Genomic DNA, 9,232 nt, shown 5'->3' with positions numbered 1-9,232 from the left:
AGCTACCTAAATGCTAGCTACTTAAATGCTGCCAACTGTTCTCCAGCCTATACACCACCAAAACTGACCCCCAGGACTTCCACCCACCCTCAGTCTGACTCCTGAGGCTTCTGAAGTGAGTAGATGCACTGTTTGCCATTAAAGATCTTGGATTTCTTCCTTGGATACTAGGAAGCACCTGACTCGTGTCAACACTAAGCAGCCAGGCTGCTGCAGAAAGCATTCTTCCAGGATTTACAACATGTGAGCTTTAATCTCTTCAGGTAGAAATGAAAGATGAACACAACTTTACAGCCAGAACAAAAAACAGCTTGTTTTCCATGAAAGAAGGTTGAGGAGATAGGAAACCCAAATCTGAAAGTGCAACCTGAACCAGGAAGACCAAATCACTATTCAAGTGTCACTGCAGGACATTTTGGCTTGTCCTGCAGTGGTAGATTTCATTTTAAAATACCTGGTGTGAATCCATTGGCTTATTTTTACAGGATGTAAAGTGAGTGAGCTCCCCTGCAATCAAAATCTATGAATAGATCAACCTACAATGTTACTGAATGACTTATCATTAAAATACTCATTGTAATCCTTGAAATGAGTGAGCACGTTTGCATTAAAGGACCACATGCTGTATGTGGTGGATAGATTTAACCACTGTACTTTTCCCACGTTCCCTTGGTGTATTACGAAACAGGGGCACTACATGTGGAACGTGAAGCAAAAGCCAAGCGGAATCTTAGCTTTGTTAAATAACACACATTACTCACTGTTTTTACCAGTTCCACTCTATTACGCCTTGTTAAGATAGTAAAAGGAAAGATGTCTTGACTTTTTTTACTTACGTGGTGTACATGAAAACAAGAAAGTGTGTACTCTTTGGTTCTGTTGTCTAAGAGTGGTGAAATTTTCATGCTAAGAGCCCTACGGTTTCAAGCATGCTCTTGTTTCGGCTGATTATAACAGACATAAAGGTTCCTATCTATATTTAATAGAAGTAAGTGCAACATTTTCTTCAGTGATTGCAGAGCAGAGCTGATTGACTAAACCAGTCTCATAACCAATACAATGTATGCTTAGGAGAAAATTCTGATGGATGTTCTTATGACTTGACAATAAAAATGCTCCTTGTGTTGCTCTTTATTGACCTCTGAACCTCAAAATAATATTTCAAAATGCATTTTTTTTCCCTTAAACATCACAACTGCTTACAGTAATGTTAAAAACAGAAGCTACACCATTTGGTTAAAACAAATTTTTCATTTCTCTTGATAAATCTGATGGAATAAGGTGGGTCTGGTAATTCTGAATTGAGTGGGTATTGGCTTGTTAACATGGTAACTGGACTTCCAAAATATTTGAAGTCTGTTATAAAAATAAGGATTTGATGGCCATGGATACTTTTATAATTTAAGCTTCTTATCCCAATAGAAGTTAGGAATTTCCATTGAGGAGCTTTTATCCCACCTGATGTTTAAAGAATAATTGCACAGGCAGGTGGTAAGCTGGTTTCTTTTTCTGGCCAGTGTACTTGTAGTACTGTTCAGTCAATATAACATGTAAGTAAGCATTACTTTGGAATTAAAAGTATAATAGCTATTTTTAAAAATCTGTACAGAAAAGATACATATTGCATCCAACAGACAATGCTTTCCAAAATCTCTCCTCCAAGTTATGAAAATGAGTAACATGTTTTCAGTATGATGCATTGTACATTGCTATAAAATAATATTTATGCACCTGGCTCAGTCAGCTCTGTGAGCCTCCAGCTCTCAGAGGCAATGCCCAATGACAGCTGCTGGGGAGAGTAATGATGAGGCATTAAGAATTCCTGTAGCACTGAAATCAGCCAGAGAATATATACAACTTGAACAAAAACTTCAACAGATGTTAGGGTTATTAAAGCCAATTGAGCATTTTAAGGGCTTTCCCCGACTTCCTACCTGATGCAAATGCCACAAGATTAAAATTCCATCAATCATCACTGCAACCAAAAGTGAAGAACTTTGATATAGTTCCTAAATATTTTATTGGTATTATGATCAGGGCCAGCATGATGTTTGGTAGAAAGTTTAAAAAATACCACAGAACAGATTTCTGGCTACAGCTTTTCTGTACTTGTAAATTTAAAGGCAGCTCTGTACTGACCAACAATCAGTCATTGAGCAGTTTCAAAATTATCCCCTATCAGTTTTACAGTGCTGTATCCATGCAAAGCTGCTGTGGAAATTGTCCTGAACAAGCAGTAAAAGGAAATGTAAATATTCTGAGAGTTGTCTCACCTTTTTTAGCTACCTTGCATTGTGTTCAAAGTATTCCCTGAAATCTCAAGGTCCAGAGACCACCACTTTGAGCTATTCTCTATATGGTTTTTCAGAGTAAGGATAAATGCCTCAGAGAACTAAGTCAAACCTCTATTGACAGTTGACCTCAGGAAGATGCTAACATAAACCTTAACTTTTAAGCAGCTGAGGAGGTTGATTCCACTTTAAGAAAGTTACAGGCCATAGGAAGTTCTACAGCTACTGTATAGCAGTAAGCCTACTATATGTGTTTTCACTGTTGACTCTTATTTGTTCACTTACAGTCATATAGCTGCAGTTGCAAGAGACTGCCTTGCCATATCAAAGTAAATGAGTAGAAGCTGATGTCTCATTAGCTGATAGAATGCATTATGTTTGCTCGCTTGCTCTGATCTCTGTCCAAAGGGAAAGAGGATTGCTTCAGCGTACCTAAGAACTCAGTAGAAGCAGGGTAGCTTCCTCTTTCCTTCCCAGCAATGGTTCTTAACTTGAGGAGACAAGCGAATCACATGTGTTTTGTAGAGCCATTGCTGACAAATGACGTATTTTGATTGTACAGCCTAAACTCACTGCGTGTTTGCACCTTTTCTTTAAAGATTTATGCTAAAAACCAAAAGTCATCTCAGGCAACATAAGGATATCTCACATATGCCTTGTTAACAGCATCTGAATGATAAGCACAAACATCTAAAACTTGAAAAGCAGTGAAATGTTTTCCTTATGTGGATCCGTAGGCAGACATACTGCTCATCTATTGAGCAGGCTCTGTGACTGTCGGGTGGCAACTGGCTGACTTTTTACACTTCAGGTCTAGAGCACACCTAACAGCAAGATCATCATCCAGAAACTGCTTGTAGGTAAGCTTACTTTTTGAAAGACCACAGGCCTGCAAAATAATCACTGGTTCTGTCCTTCCAGAAAGCAGCATTGCAGTCCTGGCTGTACACTGCAGCCTCTTCACGACCAGCTTCGTAGTAAGAAAAGCTGCTTTCTACAAGAAGGCATGAAGTTTATTCAGCAGTAGTTCAAGACCATAAGGAGCAGCCTAGAGATTGAAGACATTGACTTCTAGCCTTTCTTGTGCAGAATCACTTCAAGCCCACTGGAAGTTTTCCACTAATCCAGGCTTGTGATTATTGTCTCTTCTTGTATGGAAGACTGCCATTCTTTAGAGGAGAGAAAACATCTTGAGTCAGCCAAACTGCGGGAAATCCAGGACCTGGCACACACAGGCTACGTTTCTAGGAGTAAATGTAATGTGCTCAAGACCATTGCTAAAGACTGTGTTACTTAAGCCAGCTGGCACAGGATAGGTCTCATCCATTCTGTCCATCCTTCTTATTCCCTGTGAGAGGACATCCTTACGCGAACTACTAATTACTTCCTGTGCTTCCTAACTTCCCAACAGTACCACAGAATCAATGGGGAGAATTGTCACAACCACGTGTCAGGGTTTGCTATTGCAATTTAACAGTGCACATGGCTGGATTCCAGTGCCAGGAACCCTCCCTAGCAGCATTCAGTTTTGTGCTCTCGTGGAGGCGCAGCCTGTAAGTTCTGCCTGTACTTCAGTGATTACCAACATCGTTTGAGGACTGTTACCAGTTGGAAGAACTTACAGGGCCTTTTTTGCATCATGGCCTAAACTGGAGTAAAACAAACACCAAAATCTGAGAATTCATAAGCAGCTTCGAAAATAATTGTCTTTACTGTCAGGCAGCTGTACAAAGCCTCCACTGGAGGCAGCAAAGGCTCTATGTAAATCAGGAAGATTCACACTGAAATCATATTAGCAGCAAATTGGAATAAAAAGGGCCTAAAAATATCTTTTTTTTTTCTCTTGTGTACATTTTCTTTTGAGTAGATCCTATATTGCAATGAAATAAAACTGCCAATATTTTTAGTTTTAGCCTGAGGGAAAAGAAGCATTTAAAAAGCAATATTGTAGGATCTTGGCAAGATGGTCATTCTACTAAGACAGAAAATGACTTTGCCTCGCATTACATTATTTTTAACAATCTATACTGTACTTACTGAATTCTTTACTAACACAACTGACATTCATTACAAAGTGGAGAAAATCTTCTGTGGTTTTTTTTTTTTTTTTTTTTCTGGTGTTAAATTTCTTTGTTCCAAAAATCATGTCATAAAGATCTTTTCTACCATCTTGAGTCTAATTTTTTAAATTATCACTATTCTGGAAGCACAGCACATGAAGGAAAAAAAATACACCACAAAACAGCCATGTAACTGTGAAAAGACTTTTCAGTGCTGAATTAGTACTTAGTTAGTTTGCTGTCATCCAAAATAAAAATCTAATTGATGATCCACTGTTTACATTATTCATTCAGGTTTTACATGGGGCTCAGCCTAGATAGTAAAAGCAACCATTTTCACATTTTCCAGTTGGCACTCTTATCTGGGGAAGTCTTTATGCATTTTTATAATGAATAAGAGGAAAAACGATAGCTCAAGGGAAAGGCATTTGTCTTAAAATGTTAATTTCCAATTAAAATATTGAATGCAGAGATTATTTCTCTTGTATGCGAATTTTGTATTTTTTTTTTTCTGGTATACCAAAGAATTTGGCTTTGTAATGAAAGAAATGCAGATAGACTTCTATCAGTGCCATCAGGTATAGCATATATAAATGTTTACACTTTCTTCGTACTTGTTTTGCCGTGCAAATTCAGTGGAAATACCACTTTGGTATTTTCGGTTAAGTCAGAAATTGTAGCCAGATGTTTCTATTAGGGCTGTCATACTACTGGGGGCTGTTAAAGAATGAGAGTGCTCCTTGGTCGGCTTTGACCAATGCAGCTGTGATCTTTGCAATTATTCTTTTTGGAAACACATGATCTGAAGTGAAAAACAAAACCAAAAATCAGATGGAGATATTTGTCTCCTTTTCTTTGTTGGTTTCTTGCTCTGTATGTTACAGGAGCAAGAGGATAGTACCTAAACGAAAAGGCTTTTGATGGTAGTATTTGTAATTAGAAGCTAGATGAAACCTAGAATTTTCATTGTCTGGAAAAGTTCAACATTTCAAATTATATTTCTTTTTATTTGAAGACAGTCTCATAAACAAAAGCCTTCAAAAATATTGACGGTAGAAAGTAATTATTAAAAGAATTTCAGGAAATCACAGCATATCCTATGATTTATTCTAAAGTTAAATGAGGCACCCTGCTAATTAAGAAGTGGGAGCACTCTTGGGAGTTCCCCAGAATGATGACTAGCACAAGGAACACGTAGAACAGGATGTTTAATGAATCAAATCTTGAAAGGCCTTCCAGGGTCTTTAAAGCTGGGGTCTAACTAGATTTCCCAAGGCTACTACTATGTTCTTGGCTTCATGATGTTCTACAACTCCTGACTGTGCCAAGAAACTTGATCCTGAGATTGGCTGTTAAATCCCCAGTTGCCTGACTGAGGCAATCTGTTTGGTGTGACCTACTAGGAAGCTGTGTTTGCAATTTGTCAGAAGTTGACAGAAAGTAAAATATTTCAGCAGAACTTTGTTTTTAACAAAGGAAGGGTATGCTAATGAAATATTGCCATGTTTGAAAATGTCTCACTAGTTTTCTTCAGGTATCAGGAAGTTCTCAGAAATTGGATGAAGGAGTAGAAATTAAACGAGTGCAATCTATCTAGGGTACTTCATAGTAGAAAAGCACAAAATTTTACTACTTTTTTACTGTTTGTTTTGCTTTGTTTTCTTGATAGAGAAGGTAAAACACGCTATGTTTAACAAGTTAGTGCTAGCGTACGTGAGCATTTGCTTAACAGCCATTGGGGCTCATTGTGGAACATTTGTGTACTTGTGGCAAAAAGAAGCATTTTCATTTTATCCTTTTTAGTCTGTATTAAAGGTAAGATGGTGATAGCAGAATAGTTATCTGCCAGCAGCATCCTTTTCCCAGGAGAAAAGCAAATGGCAGATTTCTATAGCATACTTTGGAAAAGAAACGTTATTCCAGTATTGATCATGTATGCATCCAGTGCAAATGGACAGTCTGATAAGTTACTCTAGGTGACAGGGAAAACGAGTATATTTGTCATGTCATGGAAGGGAAACGGCACATTTCTTTCTGTTGTTATCCCAAGGGAATGCATACAGAAGATCAAATGTAGATGATTTTTAACTCAGTGGAACCACATTAACCTTGAAGGTTCTACTTCTCTCAGTTGATGAAATATCCATGTTCGTTATAGAAGGGTCTTACTGAAGCCAGCCCCAGTTAACTACTCAGATAGCAGTCATAGCTTAATGGAAGATAAAGCAGATAAATTATTGTTTTTACTTGCCCATTTTAATATATTTTCATATTATTCAAGGCAAGAACATCTGACTACCAGTCTTGTTTCAGTTTGTATTCAGTCTTGTTTCAGTTTATATTCAGTTATTTCCTTTGACAATTTATACAGCCCTTAAAATATTTTTATATTCTTTTCTATGGTTCTTCCACTTTATTTTTTCCAAATTCTTTTGGAATAGGAAAAATCTGAAGAGTTCATAGCATGTCGCTAACAGTCACACTGATACTGTGCATGGACTTACAGTGCATCTTTATGTCTTTCTCATATACTGAAGTGCCAATTAATTCTTATCGTTTTGCTACAGGTTCTCATAGTAACACATATTTAGCACATTAAACAATATGATATCTGTGTGGCTTTTTGTCAACAAAATCTATTGTCTGAAAAAAATCCATCTCATCTTCTTTGATAAAATCTGTTTTCTTATAAAACCCACACTGACTGTGATGAAGCAGAATTCCATCTTTTAATTCTTTATATATTGATTTTAAATCGTTTTCTATTAATTTACCTCTGACTGGAATCAAGCTAATCAATTATCATCCATATCACTCCATTTCCTCATCCTGAACGGTGACCAAAAAAAAAAAAAAAGGGGGTAAAAAAAAAAGAGGTATTTTCAATCTCCTTCAGTTTCATTGCCACTGTAACAAATAAATAAAATTAAATCAGGAGACCAGATATTTCCTCAGCAACAATTAAGTGTTACTGGAAACATCTTACGAGCCTGTTGGATGTTTATCAGTTTTTGAGGTTGTCTAACATCTTTTTCAGTTACTAGTGAAGTAAGAATCTTTCCTTTTATTTCTATGTGATCCCTGTATCTTCTCCAGCTTCCTTCTAAAGACAGAAGTATTAATTGAATAAATGTTCCTTTTCTGCACTATTAATAATTTAACAATTCATGTCTAGTTAAAAGGCTCGTTTCATTGCTATGATTCAATCTCTTTTGCAGTGCATTAGAATTCCTCATTTTATCTATGCCACAAATAGATTTTTTTCCACTGTTATCAGCTTTCCTATAGCTCAGGTGGTTTTAGCTGCCTACCATTTTGTTTCAATATTATTAGCATAAGTTTCTTAATGAAAAGTCATGCCTTTCAAATCTATTGTGCTTTTTATGGAGGAATCAGCATGTTTTAGGGAAATCTGATGGATACTGTCAAAAGAGTCTTTCAAAGTGCTCCTACATAGTTAAAATGTCCATGGAATAAGAACCAAAGTCATTGCATAGGTAAATAAGTGTATAGAATACAAAAAATAAAATCAAGTTTCAAATGGAGGTCATTTTTTGTGACGCAAGAAGTTTACCAGTAGAGCCTTTTAAGGAACTGAGCTATGAGTGATTATTTTCAGGGTATTCATTAATGAGATGTTCTTTGGAAAATGTGACAGTGTTTACTGACAAAAAGGTATTTAGGAAAACCTGACTGTGAAAAATCAGGAAGAGAAACTCTATGAGATCAAATCTGTGGTCACTATAATGCAGATTAATCTCAGTATGGGTACATCCAGAGTTAAGTAAAAAATGTGGGGAAATGGATCTAAATTTTACAGAAAATAGATTGATCTCTGAGCTGATCACCATTCTTATGGAATGACATCTTGGAATTGTAATAGTTCTGTCAAAAATGTCATCCCAGTGCTCCAAGTCAAAATATTAAGAAATATTTGATAAAGAGAGCGGACAACAAAATGGAAACTATTCCTTCCCTCTCCGTGGAGATGTTGATCTGCCTGCAGCAGTGTTGCATCCTCCCTCTTCATTGCAAAAATGAACTGAAGAAGGTTCAGAAAAGTTGCAAAGTGATGACCATGTACCTTGAAATATCTTCTTTGCGGGGAACAGCTAAGTAGATAATGAATCTTGAACACGAAAATTATATGACAAAAGGGCTGTATCTGTACACGATAGAGGTCTATGAAACGATGAGGCTTTTCCTATGAGTCTTCTGTCAGACTCTTCATATTGGTGTAGATGCAATGTTGCTTTCAACAGGTATGATCATTCTTAAGGAATGCTATGGGGGAAAGCAAGTAATACAGCATATGGTAATAAGAAACTTAAAGCAATAGAATTTAATTTGAAACAGAAAATGTAAAATACATTGCAGTCCAGATCTGCAGTCCAAATTGTGTTTTGCATTTTTGACAGTAGATTGCTGCTACATTTTAAGCCTGTCTAGAGCCTGCTTACCTTCAGTTACCTCAAAATCAACTACAAACTTCTGCACTGGCTCTAACTTTTCTCCTAGCCCTGAGGATACCATAAAACAGCAATGAATAAACATCTTCAGTTCTTATTTTTCCCAACTGAAATGTTATCTAAAACCTAGTCATGTTTAACTGTAATATCACCAGTGTTAAATCTCATAAAATTGAGTGAACCAGCTTTTCCCTACTGTTTCCCTTCACCCAGTCCTCTCTTTAAACCAGCATGCCTTTGAGTGCCCTGACATTACCTGGAATACCTGTGCAACCAAGCCATAACACAGCCCTCATTTCAGTGATAGCAGGGGAACCTGCGTCAAAATAATTCTGCACCTACCAGCACCAACAAACTTCCTGGATGTTGGGGTTTAGTTTCTCACTAGCACTGCCCTAAACTGTCATCATAA

Source organism: Centrocercus urophasianus, unplaced genomic scaffold, assembly GCF_019232065.1.
Source record: "Centrocercus urophasianus isolate 14NV4802_14NV808 unplaced genomic scaffold, USGS_Curo_1.0 seq_10, whole genome shotgun sequence".
Classification (NCBI taxonomy): Eukaryota; Metazoa; Chordata; class Aves; order Galliformes; family Phasianidae; genus Centrocercus; species Centrocercus urophasianus.
The sequence above is the reverse complement of the archived record's forward strand: the minus strand, read 5'-3'. Positions refer to the sequence as shown.